Source organism: Mauremys mutica, unplaced genomic scaffold (genome assembly GCF_020497125.1).
Source record: "Mauremys mutica isolate MM-2020 ecotype Southern unplaced genomic scaffold, ASM2049712v1 Super-Scaffold_100036, whole genome shotgun sequence".
In the NCBI taxonomy this organism is placed as follows: Eukaryota; Metazoa; Chordata; order Testudines; family Geoemydidae; genus Mauremys; species Mauremys mutica.
In genome coordinates, this window is record NW_025423256.1 from 948089 (window position 1) to 966388 (window position 18300).

At 52.4% G+C, this 18300-nt stretch overlaps 1 non-coding gene across 1 annotated transcript; it reads left to right on the plus strand.

Moving 5' to 3' along the window:
• Positions 1 to 210: 210 nt before the first annotated feature.
• On the plus strand, positions 211 to 283 carry TRNAV-AAC. The gene has a single exon. It is a non-coding gene; the product is annotated as a tRNA-Val (tRNA).
• The last annotated feature ends 18017 nt before the right edge of the window (positions 284 to 18300 follow it).

Sequence of the window (18300 nt, forward strand, 5' to 3'; positions counted from 1 at the left end):
ATGGTATCCCAAGCCTCTGTTTGTCAGAGGGTGGAGATGGATGGCAGGAGAGAGATCACTTGATCATTACCTGTTAGGTTCACTCCCTCTGGGGCACCTGGCATTGGCCACTGTTGACTGATAGGATATGAGGTTGGATGGACCTTTGGTCTGACCCAGTCTGGCCATTCTTCTGTTCTTATGAAGGGAGGGGCAGAGCCCTGCAACAGAGTTTCTGTAGTGTAGTGGTTATCACATTTGCCTAACACGCAAAAGGTCCCTGGTTCAAAACCAAGCAGAAACATGATGGCTTAATTTTTCCCAGCTCCTAGTGGCCTGTCCCTGCTGTTGTAGGAGCAGCAGTGATTTCTATGCTCAATAGGTCTGTTATACTTCCCCCATACCCATTTTTGTCTCCTCTTCCTCTCTGAATGCCTGTGAAGTGGCTTTCCCCCTCCCCCTCCCGCTCCCTCCTGCAATGCTTGTGGGATGAAGGAGCTGGTTGAACAGCTGGAAGATCAGAAGAGCTCCTAGATAGACAAGGTGTCTGGGACTCTAATTAGGCAGCACTCACACACCCAGAGCAGGGACACTGCATGGACACTGGCTGAGGTGGAGTGTGACCCTCCAGATGCAGCCAAGTCATCTCCAGTCGCAGGCCATGAGGAGCAGGTCCTTAAAAGGGGAAGGGGCCCTGTGCTCAGGAGTCACTCACAAGCTTGTACCTCCAGTGAATGCCCTTCGCCCCGACCGCCTGGCCAGTGGTTCGCTGCGTTGCAGTTCATTGTGCCTCAGGAAGACTTACCTTCATCGCACCGTCCATCCCGGTGCTGTGGGACACTTACCTTGCAGAATCCTGTGCCTGCCTCTTGGCTTCCCAGGGGTGGCTACTTGCAGCCCAGGAGAAGAAGGATGGTTCTGGTGAAAGGAAGACAAGCAAAGCACTGGGAGGAAATTTGGGTGTGGGCTCTGTGCTGAGGGTGGGGGTGGGGTGCAGGAGGGGTGATGCAGCTCCCAAAGTGACCGGTACACACAACCCTCTGGCAGCAGCTCCTAGATGAGTGGGGCCAGGGGATCTCCATGTGCTGCTGTCTGCAGGCGCTGCCCCCAGAGCTCCCATTGGCTACAGTTCCTGGCCAATGGGAGCTGCAGAGTTGGTGCTCGGGGCAGGGGCAGCACGTGGAGACACTCCCCCCACTCCAGGGGATGCTGGGACATGCCAGCCACTTCTGGGAGCGGCACGGAGGGACGGAGGTAGAGTGGGCAGGGAGCCACCTTAGTGCTGCTGGCACATCTCTGCACACCCCTTGTGGGGGGAGGGGAGCAGAGGGCCTCCATGCGCTGCCTGGGGTAGGGGCAGAGCACGGAGCTGCCTCCCCTCCCGGGTCTATTCCAGGAGTGGGTGGGTGGGGTCTTTTGGCCTGCAAGGTGCAGCAGGTCAGACTAGATGATCACACTGGTCCCTTCTGATCTTAAAGGCTCTGAGTCTAAAAGGGAGAGGGAAGTAAAGGAAATTAAAAAAATAAAATAAACCAAGCATTGTAATACCAGGATGACTCCAACTGCTCATTATATAGTCCCACCCCTTTCTTCCTCCACTGGGTGTTTAATGACCTGTTGGGCTTTGGGACACTGATTCTCTCATTCCATTGATAAACTGAAACAACGTGACTGAAATTAAACCAATTCCCAGTGGAGGAATCATCACATTGGCTGGGAATCAAACCCAGGTCAATTGCTTGGAAAGCAGCTATGCTCACCACTATACCACTGGTGAAAGTCTCTGATTTTTCACACTTGGTGTCTGGTCACCTTACTTCTCAGCATGAGGCAAATGTCTCTGTGGTCTCTGCCATTCATCGTGGGGAGTTTCCCCACTGATAACAGTTCTTGCTCGGTCAGGGAGGGGAGAGAGAAGAGGCGTTTATTCTGTTTCATTCCTCTCCATTTTCTGTTCCTCCCCTTCCCTTCCAGGGTCCTCCCTTCCATTTCAGACTGTGCAGTGACACTCTCCCCGCACCCAGGACTCTCGAGCCTCTGCAGCAGCACGATCCCATGAGATCCTCAGTGACCAAGGGTCTTTTCCAACTTCCAGGAGACCCAGCTTGAGTCTAAAGGAAGCTCTGTTCCTTCCTGGGGATCCTCTCTCCCTTCATGGAGATCAAGATCATGAAGCCTCTGCCTTGCCTCCTGGGTCTGAATTAATGTTCCATTTCCCACTATGTGCTCGAAAGAAACAAATGTTTCTAACCCAGGTGAGCGGCGTTAATTCAGCCGGAATCCTTCACTCACATTCCTTAGGAGATACTGACTCTCTGTGACACAGACTGACTGGGGTTCATCTCTGCATGTCCCCAATGGGGAAGGAAAGACACTGAGGGGGAAGGAAGAAGATGGACAGAAGGAGTCAAATGGGGCTAGACCAGAATAGGACATTTTCTGCCTGTTAAAATGTACTAGACTCTAATTGCTTAAAACAAAACAAAAACCCACCAGCTTCTGTTTGAACCATCAGCTTTTCACAGAGCAGCCAAAGTGGTGAAGCACAGACACACATAATCACCTACAGCCCAAGTTTGTCTAAGAAGCACCTATAGTGGCTCATGCAGGGGGAAATACAGCTGTGGGTGTGAGTTCAGGCCTCACCCAGAGCGTTGGTTTTCATTAGCCACGGAGCTTCCCCCACTCGCTTTGCCCAATTCACATGGAAAGTGCCATAGGAGGGTGATGAGAGTAAATTCTAAACTCTGAAATGCGGAGGTTGGCCCAGAGATTGGGATAAAGGGTTTGAAGAGAAAAAGCTCTAAGAGTATAAAACCAGACAGTCTCCAGGGGCAGGTCCGGTACAACGCCTCAACAGGGAGCCATTCGGGGGAGGGGGGTTCACTTCCTCTTTTCAATGTCCTGAGAGGTATTTGAAGGTGAAGATAACACCATGGCTAACAGGTGACTGGCATGTCCTGGGTTAAAGAAAGGGACCTGGGTTAATAGACTGAAGATTTGCGTTACCGTCACTGTCTGACTCTCCTTCAGTGCGGAGCAGGTGTGTACGTTGCTGGGTGAAACGCAGAGACTCCTGGAGAGCAGGGGCAGCTGTTTCCATGGCAGAGAGCCTGGCACTTAGGACACTTTCTACACTTGCTGTTTTGAAGGAATTCAGTAAAATAACAGTGGAGCTACAATGTCTGGTCCAAAATTTCAGCCGCCCCTGGTGCAAAAACGCTCTTTTAGGATCTAAATCGGAGGCTCCCGGCACTAGGACACCTGGCCAGAGAGCTCAGTGGGGGTGTAACAGCTGCTGACTCTGAGGGTCCCGGGCTAAATCCATTTGCAGGGGGAAGTGTTTTGATTTATTTGATGGATAATGAGCACCAGCTACCAGGGGAGAAGCCCTGAGAGTCGCTGCCACTCCAGCTGCTGCTAGGGCAGGGGGGAGCCCCAGGGGGCCAGCTGCTGCTCTGGCCACCCCAGAAGTGCTGCCAGAGGCCACCAGGCTGTGGCTGCTCCTGCTGCCCTCGGGACCACTGGTCAAGTGGTCCCCGGGCCGGCCGCATTGGCTGCTGCTTGGGCGGTCCCTGGAGCCAGTTGATTGAGTGGCCCTGGCATCAGCCACTGTGCCCACTGCAGAAGTCACGGAGGTTGCAGGAAGTCACAGAATCCATCACTTCCACCACCTCCGTGACAGACACGGAGACAAACCCCTCCCTGCTGTGACTGCAGTTCCTGGAAGGAAAGAGAAGACCAGAAAGTGACGAGAGAAAGAAAAAGAGAGATTCCCTGTCACCTCTCTCCCTGCTGCCTCCCCCCTTGTATTCTGTAACCCCATCTCACTGGGTTCCCTGTGCTGGTGCCATGGGGGTGACACTAGAGTTCTGGGGATTTGGGGGGCTCTTCATTTCTCAACATTTCACACAAATTTATCTTTGGGCTGAAATTTCTCCTGTTAGGCCTCTCAGTCAGAGCTGTACCCCACCCTGTTTGCAGTGGGGGGGGGGGAAGAGGGGAGATGTAAATTGCAGAGCAGGCAGAGAAGTCACCCCTAAAGGGTCATATTGATCTGGTGACTGGTTCTGACCGGGGTCACATGTCCTCTGACACAGGCTCATGTGCAGAACATGGGAGCTCTGGCTTGTCCTAAATGCTGTAGAGTGTGAGTTCCTGGAAAGGGCAGGGGAGAGGGAGCAAGAGGAGAGAGGCAGAGACATTGGAGACGAGGAATTGGGGGGAGAAGAAGGAGAGAACAGAGAGACAATAAATGATTGAAGCAGAACAGGTGTCCCAACTCCGTCTTGCTCATCACAGGTGTTCACAGAGACAGGTAGTTGTGGGTTTTCCAGTGTCAAGTCTGAACTTTGATTCTAACAATGTGCGTTGAACTATCAAGGGGATCTCCACATACCTGATCTCTTCCCCCTCCCCTTTTTTAGTATTAATTTTTATTTTGACGTGTTTGGCTTAACCGTGATCGTCTCTTTCCCCACCTGTATTGCAATTTGGGGTTCATGTTTATTGTGCCTCCCTTTTGTTCATGTCATTATAATTGTAACAGCAAAGGAATCTGCAGGAGCAAAAACTGACTCAAAACTTCATTTCCCCACCATGCAGGAACATCATACAAACAGCTCACGGAGCTGGAATCATAACACGCAAGGCCAGGGGATGGGAGATGCAGGTTTCCAAGTGTTCTGTCTTTCTCAGATGACACATTCCAGCCCCTTGTGTGCCTCCATCCTGTATGACCTGCTGGACTTCAACACATTTATTGTCTCATGCTATAGATAATGTGATTGTAACACAATGTGACTGAAATTAAACCACTTCCAGATGAGGAAACAACAAAAGAGTAAAGCCATGATTGCATTGGCTGGGAATAAAACCCAGATGAAGTGCTTAGAAAGCACCTACACACACCACTATACCAATGCATCTGGCAGGAGTAGCTTTCCTGCAGGCTCTGTGTGCTGGCAGAGGGAGTGACACATGACCACAGAGTTAGTGAGCAGGGTGGATAGGCTGGAAGCTGCCTGACAGCTGGGAGCAGAGTTACCATCCCAAAGTGACTGAAAGGGGGCAAAGGTGAAAACAGATCTCACTGGGAGTTGGCCCCACACCAGCCCCGCCCCAGGAGAGGGGAACTGAAGCTCAACTTCAATCACAGAAAAATCTTCCCTGAGAAGGAAGGGGACAGCTTGTTTTAAAGACCAGGTTTGTGTTTGTTCCTGCTACATACGGAGGGGCTGGGTAGTGCTGATTCCAGCCCCCAGACTCTGGAAGGATAAGGAACAAATTCAGGCTGCCAGTGACCTGCAGGAGGGAGATGATCTTTTGACAGTGACGGACGCCTCGTCCTAAAGGCCTTTGTCTGCCCCCTTCCAGTGACTGTTTGGCACAGGAATGCAGCCCCCACTCCTGGGTCTCTCCTGGGGAAATAATGTTTCTGTGCAAAACACCAAAGCTTTTAACAGAAAGGAAGAAAAGGAAATGGCCACATGATGGGACTAGGACATAAGGAATGAAACACACATGGGCGGCGAGTTATATACCCACGTGGTGCCCGGGCACCAGCAATATTCAGAGCCCTGGGGCCCAGCTCCACCAAAGTTTGGGGCGGGTCTCCCCTCTGGCCCCACCTGCCACCCCCCCGTGCTTCCCCCGAGTGTCCCCCGGACCCCCTTGCTGGCCCCATGCATGTCCCTGGGCCCCGGAGGGAGCAGAGCGTCCCTGCCTCTTCCATGCAGCTCCATGCTGCCTCCCTGCAGCAACTGCTGCCACAGGGTCCTAGTGCCCCCCCTTCCCAACTCACTGCCAGGGCAGACTGACTCTGAGCCTGCCCTTCCACCTCAGACCCTTCCCTTTTCCAGCGGGACCCTCCACCATCACAGCCCCCCCACCCCCGCAGTCACCACTTCTGCCCCATACTGGGCAAGGAGACAGCCCCATCCCCCACCCCCAGTGAGGCTATAGTCAGGGGCAACAGCAGGGGAGGAGGTGCATGCAGCACCCCCCGGCACCCAAAATGTGGGAGGCGAGGGAGATTCCTGGACCTGAGAAGGGCCCTAGGAGCACCTGCAGTGACAGTGGTGGGAGTGAGTGTGCTGCTGGGGGGGGGGAATGAGGGGTTCCTCCCCCAGAGCTTGCTGCTGCCAGCAGGGAAAGGGCTGGGGGGAGTCCTCCTTTCTGGCCCTTGTCCCGGAGCAGCCTGCCTGCACCCCAAACTCATCCCCAGCCCTGCCCCACCCCAGAGCCCACACCCCCAGGCAGAGCTTTCACCCCCCCACCACATCCTCAACCCTCTGCCCGAGCCCTGAGCCCCTCCCACACCCCAAACCTCCCATCCCCAGTCCCAGCCAGAGCCTTCATTCCCCCTCACACCCCAACCCTCTGCCCCAGCCCTGAGCCCCCTCCAACACCACAAACCCCTCATCTCCAGCCCCAGATAGAGCCCTCACACACCCCTGCACCCCAACCCTCTGCCCTAGTCCTGAGCCCTCCCACACCCCAAACACCTTATCCCCATCCCAGACACAGCCCTCATCCCCCTGCACCCTAACCCTCTGCCCCAGCCCTGAGCCTCTCCAACACCCCAAACCCCCCAGCCTCAGACAGAGCCCTCACCCCCCACACCCCTACCCTCTGCTCTAGCACTGAGCCTCTCCCACACCCCAAACCCATCATTCCCAGCCCCAGCCAGAGCCCTCATCCCCCTGCACCCTAACCGTCTGCCCCAACCCTGAGCCCCCTCCTGCATCATGAACCCCTCATCCCCAGCCCCACCACACAGCCATCACCCCACACCCCAACCCTCTGCTATAGCCCTGAGCCCCCTCCCACACCCCAAACCTCTCATCCCCAGTCACACCCCAAACTCCCTCCCAGAACCTTGGGCAGGTGGGGGGCGGAGTTTGGGCAGGTTCTGGGCACCACCAAAATTTCTACAAACCTACCGCCCATGGAAACACAAGATGCTTCTCCCATGTGCATTGACTTTTAACCTTGTTTGTGGTGGTGTTGTATCCATGTTGGTCCCAGGGGTCCTCTGGGGCGCCGGGCATTAGCCACTTTCGGGAGAGTGGGCTAGATGAACTGGTCTGACTCAGTGTGGCTGTTCTTATGTTCTAACTGCTGGTTATGGAAGAGACGACCTTCCAGGCTACACAGAACTGAAGAAGTGTGTGGGGTTAGCTCCACAGCTTGTCTCTTTCACCAACAGAGGCTGGTCCTCTGCAAGCTCTTACCCTCACCCGCCTTGTCTCTCTTGGACTCTGAAAAGTTTTTTCTCTCCACTCCCCTTGGAGAGACGTTAAGTTTCCCTTTGGGCAACTATCAGGCTGAAGCAACTGTATTGACTGTGACACTAGAATTGAAGATTTAATATTATAAATAAATGAGTCTAAACCTGAGGTTCTGGTTTTCACATTGGTTTTTCTAACTCAGTTCCCAATGCTCTTCTAGAAAGGCCTCCAGGACGCCTGCCCAGCCCAGCAAAAGTGGCCAGAAGAAAGCCCACACTGCTGCTCTTTCAGGTAGTTGAAGGCTGCTATCAAACCCCCCTCACTCAGTCAGTCCTCAGTCTGTGGCAGTGCCTGGGATTCTTCCGTCCTAAGTGCAGGACTCTGCACTTCTCCTTCTTGAACCTCCTCAGATTTCTTTTGGCCCAATCCTCCAATTTGTCTAGGTCACTCTGGACCCAAACCCTGTCCTCCAGCGCTTGGATTCTTTATATGCTTTCACAGAGCACAGAGCACATGTTCCATGATTTCATAGGGCAGAGTTTTGTGCTATTGGGAGCTTTCCCTGTGTGGATTTGACAGGTGGATCAACACAGAGACACACTGTGACCCTTCTCAGGGTGCTGAGGACTGTGAGTCTCCTTGTTGCCACCTGCCACAAGGAAGAGGGAGTTTTACATTTGGCAGCTGGATGTTAGTGACCAAACTCACCAGCCTGCTGGAACTCAAGGACCCTCCTCTGAGCTACAGCAGCCACCTTAACCCTTGAGTTCCTTCAATGTGTCCCCCTCTGGGGTCCAGCCCGGATCACCAGATACCTGGTGAAATCCCAGATCCTCTCTTCCCCAAGTATCCCAGGTTACTAGTTTTACTGTGGACCATTGCTACTGTATCTCACACAGCACTTGAGTACAGTTATTGAACAAGCAAAAAATTTATTTCACAACGGATAGAGATTTAAACAAACAAATGTGAGTGATGGAAACCAACTGTTACCAACTAAACAAAGGCAGAAAGTGATAGAATAGAAAGGCCAGCACAAAAAACAGAGAGAGGAACAATAAGATACTAAAAGGACAATGGTTGGAAGTCTCCATTTCTCTCAGTCTTTGGAGTGATGGGTAGTAGAGCTGTAGCAACAGTTGAGGAACCAGGGTAAATTAAATATAAGGTTTGAGCTGCTAGTGAAGCATTTTCCACTCTCACGGCATTCCTAGGGGCTCTCTCCTCCGTGGATTGTTTGATGCCTAATAAGGTGCGAACTGCGATTGAAGGTTTTCCCGCACTCAGTGCATTCATAGGGCCTGTCCCCTGTGTGGATTCTCTGATGTACAGAAAGGGCTGAGCTGTGAGAGAAGGTTTTTCCACGCTCACTGCATGTATTTTTTCTCTTTCGCCTGAGGATATCCTGCTGTGTTGTGGTTTCCATGAGGATCTTCTGAGTTCCCCAAGAAGAACTAAATTTATCCACTTTCTTCCCTGGCTGGTTTCCTTGATCTGTTTTTGGTCTGTGCTGAATCTCCCAGGATTTTCCCTGCTCATGACTCCTGGACACATTCCTTTTCGATCTTTGCGATAATGCTCTGTTTTTACCCACTGGCTCAACATTTTCAGGCTGAGAATTCTGCTCCTCTTTCTCACATGCCATTGCATCACCTGCTGTGACAGAGACAGAAACCTCAAACAGGGATGGAAAGGGGAAGACCAAACAAAAACAAGTGCTGAAGACAGGTCAAATAAAAATCAGGAGCTGAACTCCCCCAAACTCTTCCCCCAAATAGGAGAGAGGAGGGGGATGAATTCAGCCTTCACATCCCATCCAAATACGCAGGGGGAAGGGAGGAAGCTACTGCCTGGTGTCTGCTAGGATCTATAGGAATCCATGAACTATATTTACCCTGAGGATATGACCCCTGCAAGGGACAATAATGAACTGAGAGACCTCCCCAAGGGCTTTGTTGGGCATTCCAGATGTTTCCTTCAGGCACTTACAGATTCTGAGGTGGTTTAATGTTTCCTCACCTGTGCAGGGAGATCTCAGGATCTCTCTTTCCTCTGAACCCTGGAGGTCTGGGACCCATGGCTCTTCCCCTTGTTCCAGCTGGGAGATCACATCACACTGGAAAACTAGAAACCCTGCTCAGATGAAAGAAAACAAAGGAGTTCAGTTGATTTCATAAGACTTGGTCATAAAAAAAACATTCTATTAATTTAACTTCAGTGCTTAGTGTGACCTGGTGGGCCAGGGGCAGTTCTCACTGCAAATGCCAAGATCAGGGCAGGCTGAAAAAGGGAGAGCAGATGCTTCCAAAACTGCTGGTTAACACTGAAGTTAAACTGACCGACCAGTCACAAACTATGCTTCTGATCCCCCACACGGGTAATTGAGAAGCTGAAAAAAGAAATCACATGGCCCCCTTTATTCCATCCGAGTTCTCTGGCTCCGATTCAGCAGCTAGGTCCAGTACAGTGAGAGGTTATTTAAAAACTCTGCTCACATAAACAAAGTGTTCCTCTGACCCCAAAGCGTCAGCCACATCACCAGGTCAGTATAGGTTTGGATATTACCCAAAATTCCATCCTTCCAGCCAATCCTTTAACATCTAAACTAAAGGTTTAAATGAAAGAAAGACAGAAAGAAGTTAAATGGGAACGCAGTCAGATACATTCCAAAACGGATATATCAGGTTCTTAGCAGTATTGGTGAGTTGCTGGCTTGAAAGTCCGTCTGGAACACATCCACATTTTGGATGGGTCATTCAGTCCTTTGTTCAAGGCTTCAGTTTGTAGAGAAGTTGCTCCAGAGGTAGGAAGGGAGATTGAAGACAAAATGGAGATGATGCAGCTGCCCTTTATATTCCTTTTGCCATGTGGCCTGTACTTCCTGTGTTCCAAACACAAGATTCACAGCACATGGCATGGAAAAGCCTTGGAGTTCTCAGTAGACAGGCATACCCCGGCATGTCTTGCTGACTCAATAGGTGTATCCCCTTGGTCCTTTCCATGGGCTCATTGTACAGCTGATGATCGTCAATGGGCCATAAAACAGGCTAGGCAGTGTTGATCCCAATATGTCTGGGGGTGTCACCCAGAAACACTGCACAAGTCTGGAAATACAGATATACCCTACATATCTATAACTCACAATACAAAGGTGATACAAACATAGAAATAATATTATCATACTTGGCAAATCATAACATTTTACTGACACCTTACATGGCATATCTAGCACGATTCATTGCAATTTTATCAGATTATATTATTATTTTATTATTAATACCAAAGTGTCTCACAATTCCATACAGTGTCACACTAGGTAAAACAGTGAATTCCCAGGACCAGTTCCCCAGGGCCTTGAAGATGCCAAACACTATGCTTATAAGGGATTGAAATACCCACATATCTGCTGGGAACACACACACAGACACTGTGTCAGTCTATACCCCTGTGCTCACTCTTCTAGAAAATCATGATCAGTTTTGTACACAGTATGGCTTGTGAGGTATCATTTGAAAACGCATAATCTACTGAATATTATCCTCCTGTTAAAATGTGTGGTAACACTATATGTAAAGTTATGAGATTTTACAGTATGAGATTACTGAAAATGTTACAATTCTGGGGAACACCCACAGACCAGTTCCTCAGAGACAAGGCAAACAGCTGGTCAAACAGCCATTCTCCTGTAGGGGGAAGGTGCGAAGAAGACATTTACATTCCATCACAGGGACCTCTTGAAGCTGTTGTGGAAAACAACCACACGATTGATTTTGAATCAGCTCAGCCTGAGGTTCTTTTCTTAGTTAAAAGTGCGCAGGGGGCGACAGCTATTGGAATACTGTCCCCTGAGCTAAAAATCACACAAGCCTTTTAAAGCTTAAAACCCCAAACAACGACACATATGTTGCACGTTAATTACCTTATTTGGAATATATTGCAAAATATGATGCAAGCAATGTTGGAAATAATTAAGAAAGGGATAGCTATGACAGAATATATCATATATCATATATCATAATCGTAAAAACAGCAAATAAATCCATGATAGACCCACATCTTGAATACTGCATGAAGATGTTGTCACCCCATCTCAAAAAAAGATATATTGGAATTGGAAAAGGTTCAGAAAAGGGCAATAAAAATTATTAGGGGTATGGAACAGTTATGCCAGACCTAACCCCCAGTTTCACTTGAGCAAACAGGAGCTATTTGACACTGTGTGATACGGCTCCAGTGCTCTGTTCCCAAAGTGTTCTGCAGCAGGGGAGGGTCTCTGGTAGTGTGTGTGTGTCACTGGCATATTGGGGTGATGCTGAAACAGGACAGAGTAGAGGTGGCATCGTGGGGCTGGCATGAACCTTTTCTCTTCATTTCCCCTTCCAAGATCCGAGGGGACAGGAACCCTTACCCAGCGAGGTCACCGCCTCATAGTTCTCCTGCATGACATCCCAGTAGAGGGCTCTCTGAACGGGGTCCAGCAGAGCCCACTCTTCCCTGGTGAAATGCACAGCCACCTCCTCGAAGGTCACCGGCCCCTGAAAGAGCAAGAGTCCAACACTCAGGACCTCTTTCCCCACTCACAGCCCCACTATTTGTGGCAGAAAGGAGCCAATCAAATGGAAGCTCTGGGTGGATCCCACTAAACAGAGTCCCATCCTGACCCCGCTCAGCGTATCCAGCAAATACCAGGGTGAGGGGACGACGAGAGAGCCACTTGTCTCTCCCAGCAGATCCATCACACGCCTACTGGCCACTGACCGATAGAGGAGATGGAGCCCCTAGCAGGGTCCAGGGAGAGCTCCCTGGTAGGAAGCCCAATAGCCTCCTCATTGTGAGAAGCGGGATATGAAGGGAGAGGCAGCTCCAATAAGCCTGACTCATGGGTGCCCCCTTCATATCTCACAGCAGCCGCTGGTTAGTGAGCTCAGGCTCCAGCACTGGGAGTCTGGTCAGTTTGACTAGCTTCATGTAGGTGGGCTATTTTCTTTCTTCACAGATTAGGGCATTTCCACCTCCCAAACTCCTGTGTCTGTTCCTAGAATCTAGGGCACTTATTAAATAACTCCCAGCGGGTTTGAAACACCCTGGCCTCCTCCTTTCCCCACGCTGTGAATTTCCTGCCCTGCTCCAACCTCCAAACCAGACTGTGCAAACCTTCCCATCTCCGGTGTATTTGCTCTCCCTCTCCTCCAGCAGGAACCCACCAGCAACCCCCCGATAATCTCTACCTGAGTTGGCTCCACTGCAGCCATTTCTCTTCCCTGTCCCACGCCAGGCTGGGATGAGCTGGAGCAAAACATGGACGCCATTCTGCAGCCTGTCTGGGGAAGAAGGGCAGTTGTGGGCGTTTCAGAACCGGTTTTAGTTAATTTCACATCAGAATTCCCCCAGGCCCTTTCCCTGCAGAAAGACACCCTAGATTCTGCCATGCTGGGAAATGCTCAATCTGTTTATTACCACGTAGTCCTGGCCCCTGCTGCCAGGCTAAGCCCACAGAGACATTTTTAACCTCCCTTCTCCGTCCACTCACCTCATAACAAAGTCTCTGAACACAAGGCTAGAAAAGAGCAGAACCAAAGGAGTCACTGTGGGGGATTCCCTCAGACACTGACCCCACGGCAGCCACACCCCAGCAGGGGGAATATGGAGTCAGGAACTGGCTTTTCCTCTCTCTGATCCTTGTTTTGTTCACTGGAAAGTGGTTCTGCCCAGGGATGCAGCAATACATGTGTCTGGGTGGACTAGAGAGCTGGAAATCTCTCCCCTCTCATTTCTACCACTGCCCCTTTCAGACTCTCCTTCCCCTGTCCTCTCTCCCTGCCCCTCTGGCTGGGAAAGTCCCATTCCTGGGGGCTTTGCTCTCCCATGGCTGGATTTTCTCCTGGCAATTGCTACTGGGAGGAGAAATGAGGAGGGGCTGTTTGTGCAGAGTCACTTTCATGCCAGACCTCAGGACTTTCCCTGAGGTCTTTCAGTTACCTGGAGACTCTGGCTCAGAATTTAGTATTAACAGGGCTCAGGGCTGCCCTAGGGGGCTAGGACCAGCTGGAGAAAGTCATCCCCTGGGCCGGGCAGAGAAGCAGCTTTAATTAAGGTCACTTCCCAGCACAGAACCCCGCTGATCTCCCAGATCACAATGGAGGCTGCAGCGTCTGACCCAGGAAGCTGAACCCCAGTATCCTGAGCAGAGAGGGACAGAGCGTTTGAGCAGCTTCCCTCCTTTAGCTCTCTGGGGAGAGCAGCTAATGAGAGCCCCTCCTCACAGGGAGAATTGCTGATCTCATTTGCCCCACTGTCGATCCGGAGTCACTCCTTGTCTTTCCATACAGTGACTCTGGATTAACAATGATCTCAATGAAACCAGAGTTCAGAAAGAATGAGTCCAGAATGCTGTGGAAGGGACCATTGTGTGGCAGTGCTGACCCCCCTCCCACCTCCCTCACCCCCCAGATCCAGGACAAGGACTGGACAATGGACTGGACAATCTAGGACAATGGAATTGGAAGTTCCTGCAGTTTTCAAGAGGGGAGAAGAGGAAAAATCTGTGATTTCACCTCACAGTGTTTGATAAGTGGCTAGAAAGTTATCACGGTGACTGGGCCTGGCCGGGGAGTGTCGGGCAGTGCTTGGAGCCAGGATTCTGGCATAAGCTAATCAGGGAGAAGAAGAAAGGTCAGGAGCAGCCCCCATAGTCCCAGCCAGCCCCCACCCCAGATATTCCCTGGGACCCAGCCCCCAGAGTCCCTGGCCAGGGACCTCAGATACCCCTCAGAGCCCCACCAGCCAGAGAACCCCCACCAGACCATCCCTGCCAGGCTGGGAATCCCAAAAGGTTCCACCCCCCAAGAGACTCCAACAGCCAAAGACCCCCCAAAAGGACCCCCACTGGGAACTCAGTCCCTCACTGCCTGCTTAGGACCCCCCCGCCCTCCAGCAGGACCTGCCCTGCCCTTTGCCTGGCACCCCCTCCTCCCCCCTGCAGGCACCCCCTCCTCCTCACTCCCCAGGGGGCTCCGTGGGAGGCTGGACACCAGGGATGCAGGACAGCAGGAATGGGGGTGACAGGCCTCCTGTTCCTCAGTCTCACGGCGGGACCGAGGGGGCTCGTCACTCTCCGGCTCGGGAGCGCTGGGAAGACCCGACCGTGGAGGGGCCGTCGCTGGGGGGGACGGCCCCGCCCAGGCGCTGAGCACGTCCTTATATCACTTCTGTGGCGGGAAAAGTGCTGAGGAGATGGAACGCTGAGGGCTGGTTTTGGCGGGAAAAACCGGTTTGGACTGGTTTGAGCCTGTCCCCTGATGGTAAACAAGTCCCCTCTCAGAGATGGAGTCCAGGGGTCAATAGTTCATATGCTCCAGATTGGATCTTATTTTAAAGCCAGTGATTTACTTCATAAACATCTTATTAACCAACTAATTGAACATATTAAACAGTTTATATTTCTTACACCTAACAATGAGATAAAAAAAGAACAACACAGACAAACCTTATCGGTAACAGCTAATGTCCTAACTGGGAAATCAGCAGCGGTTTGTAGCGGGGGGAGCGCACAGTCTGAATGTGTATGACCCGACCCCAGCCCACAGCCCCACATAGCAGTGGGGCGTGGCACTCTCTGTGCATTGGTGTGGTGGCTGAGTGGTTCACCAAGCAGTGACAATCCAAGGAGGTTCCCTGAGTCAGTCTCACTCCTGAGGAGATTCTGCACCAAAAAAATTCTGTGCACAATATTTTAAAATTCTGCAAATTTTATTTGTCAATAAATAAGTGTGGAGGCTCCAGCATGGCAGGGGGGAGCACAGGCTGCTGGATGCACGGAGGTGGGAGATCACCCTGCAGCCCCCACTCTCCTCCAGTGAAACAGACTTGGTGGTGGGGCTGCACCTCTCTACTGCCTACTCCAGGAGCCCCAAAAAGACTCCCCAGAACTGCTCATGAGGGGCACATGTGCCTTCCCTTTGCTTCCCCATCAGGAAGTCAGAAAGCCTGAGCAGCTGGCCCCAGGCGATTTGAAAGGGCCTGGGGGCTCCTGCCACCACTACCGGCAGCACAGCGGGACTAAAGTGGATTCCTGCCCACCCTCGCTCCGCACGGCGCACCACTCCCAGAAGCATCTGGCACATCCCTGCAGCCCCCGTGGAGTGTGTCTCTCGCACGCTGCCCCCACCCCAAGTGCCAACTCTGCCATTGGAACTGCGGCAATGGGAGCTGCAGGGGTGGTGCCAGCGGGCAGTGGTGCCAGGAGACCCACGCCCCCCGGGCCTCCTCCATGTAGGAGTTGCTGCCAGATGGGGGTGTGGGTCACTTTCGGGAGCTGCCCAAGATAGGTGCCACACCCCAACCCTCTGCCACAGCCCAGATCCCACACCCCGCCCACACCCAAACTCCCTCCCAGAGCCCACCACTGCCCCCCTGCCCCCCAACTCCCTGCCCCAGTCCAGAGCCCACATCCAAACTCCCTCCCAGGGGCCACCCCCCCTGCACCCCAACCCCCTGCCCATCCCAGAGCCTGCACCTCATGTACCCAAACTCCCTCCCACAGCTTTGGGCGGGGGGGGGGGCGAGGAAGGGCGGGCAGGACTTGGACCAGTTCTGGGCATCACCAAAAGTTGTATAAACCTGGTGATGTTGAGCTGGAGCCCTAGTCACTGCACATCTCTCTCCTTACAGGGGGGGACTCTGTGGGGCAGGGCGCTGCTGGGGGTTTATTCCTTCCTTTAATGGCTGTGGAAGGGGGAACAGGGAGAGAATTTGCTCCTCTGTTCTCTGCAGAAGACGTGCAGGCAGCGGGATTATTTCCAGGGCTGTAACAAAACACAAGCTAACTGGGTGGGGAAGGGATTTCCTGCAGGATCTATTCCCAGTGCAGCTCCCAAGCTGTGCCCTGGCAAGCTGTGCCCAGGGGATTTAGATGCTTTATGTAAGGGGACTGTTGCCCCCTTATTAACATTCAGTGGGGGTGTTTGGTTGCTAGCTCCCAGCACTAAAAAGGGAGGGGTCGATGGGAAATCAGGAACCTGAGACTGACAGTCCCCAGGAACAATGTGGAGAGACCAATGCTCCAGGTCAGCCTGATTGACAGGGCGGGCAGGCTATTCAAGGAGTCAGGAGGCCAGGGGGGTCCCGTCCTCCCTGTGAGCTGGAATTGTCTGAGTCACATGGAGTGGGGCCGAGCTAAGGAGAGAGCAGGGGGCCCAAGCTGAGCTGATGGTAGCAGAGCTGCAGCCCCAAAGCCAGAGCACAGCCCAGAGAGAGCAGCCCTGCCCTGGGAGCAGAGCTGTAACAACTGGAGCCAGAGAGGCCAGACAAGCAGCCCAGGGAGCTGAAGGCAGAGCAGCAGCAGCAGCCGTGCTGAGGCAGAGCGGAGCTGGAGCAGGCCGGAGCTGGGTGCGGTGAGCAGCTGGGGAGAGCGAGGGGGACCCCGGGCAGTGGGCCCAGCACAGGGAGACGCCTCAGACAAGAGGCCATGCAGGCCAGACTTGGAGGGGGATCGTAACCCTGACAGGGCGGGGGTGATGCTGGGGAGAAGGGTCCTGCCACCCAGAGCGTGTGGCCACCGCCAGAGCAAGTGTCCAACCTGCAGTGTCCCTGCACACAGCCAGGGCCTGAGGAGGCGGCCTGGGACCTACAAGGACAGACTGTGAAGTGCCTGATGTCTAGAGACACTTTTTGTGATGGTCCCTGCCACAGAGCGGGGTGACGTGTTTTCCTTTAACCTTTCCCATTTTTTCTTATTTTTTAAATTTTATTGTTAATTAAATAACTTGTATTTGCTTTAAATTGTATGATGTGATCAGTGGGTCAGGGAAGTGCGCAGTGCAAAGAGAGGGATACCCTAGCCCCTGTCCTGGGTGACCACAGCAGGGTTTGGGGGGTTGAGTCCCTCAGGAATCCCGGGCCCAGCCTTGTTGGGGTTACGAGGACTCTGCCAGACAGGAGAGTGGAAGGGGAGTCCTCAAGGGCAGGGAGGCCTCTGGGTAAAGGAAGTGGGAGCGAGGACTAAGATCCTTTTGCCAGCCCACTTCACCGGGGTAGTGCAGAAGCCAGGAAAGTTCCCCACAATAGCAGGACCATTCCCCCACTTACATCTAGATACAGTACCAGGCACGTAGGAGGATTTCCCCTTCTGAGTCATGGAAGCAGAAATTGACTTTTCCTTTCCAGATTTAGCTAATGTTCAGAAAGAGAGTCTAACACCTGCCTTCCAGATCTGAACACCTCAGAATTCAGGAGTGCTCAAGCTCAATTTGGGCAGCTGTTACTTCATTTCTCCCAAATCAAATATACTGATCCACTGTCATTTGCTGTAGAAAAAGTAGGATAAAATTGAGCAAGAAATGCTTCCCAGGGGTTATTAGAACTGGAATTGCTATTTTCAACAGTGATTGCCATTTTTTTTCTAGTTTTGTTTGTTTGAAAGGAAGACAGTGATATTGCATTGGCAAATTCCCCAGAGAAAGAAAGAATAATAAAGGCACCTCAACTTTTCCTCATTTATGGAGGACAGTCTTATAATATGCATCCAGGTATCCTCCAATCACACAAGCTGAAAATTGTTCCATTTTACTGCAGTTCTGTAACCATATGGGAACCAATCCTGTCTGTGTTCTGTGCACATCCAAAATTCCTGCTGAATGACCCATCCTGGGAGCGAGTTACCAGTGACCCAGGGCTGGGGCGGCAGGGGGTGTGTGGGTTGTGGAGCATTGGTGGGGGGGAAGGGGAGAGCCCTGATCTGGGGCAGCACAGGATGTGTGGGGGGAGCCCAGGGCTGGAATGGCAGAGCCCAGGGCTGGAATGGCAGGGGGTGTGGGTTGGGGCGGGGAAGAGCCCAGGTGTGGGGAGGCCCAGAGCTGCGGCGGCAGCGGGTGCAGGTTGGGGGGAGCCCAGGGCTTGGGCAGCAGGATGGTGTGAGGGGGAGCCCAGGGCTGGGATGAGGGCAGCCAAATTTTTTTTTGCTTAGGGCGGCAAAAAACCTAGAGCCAACCCTGCCTCCACGCACTGTGAAGTACGTAGGAGCGGATCATTATTATCCCTACTTGAAAGAGGGAGAAGCTGAAGCTGAGAAAGGAGAATTGAGTTGTCTGAG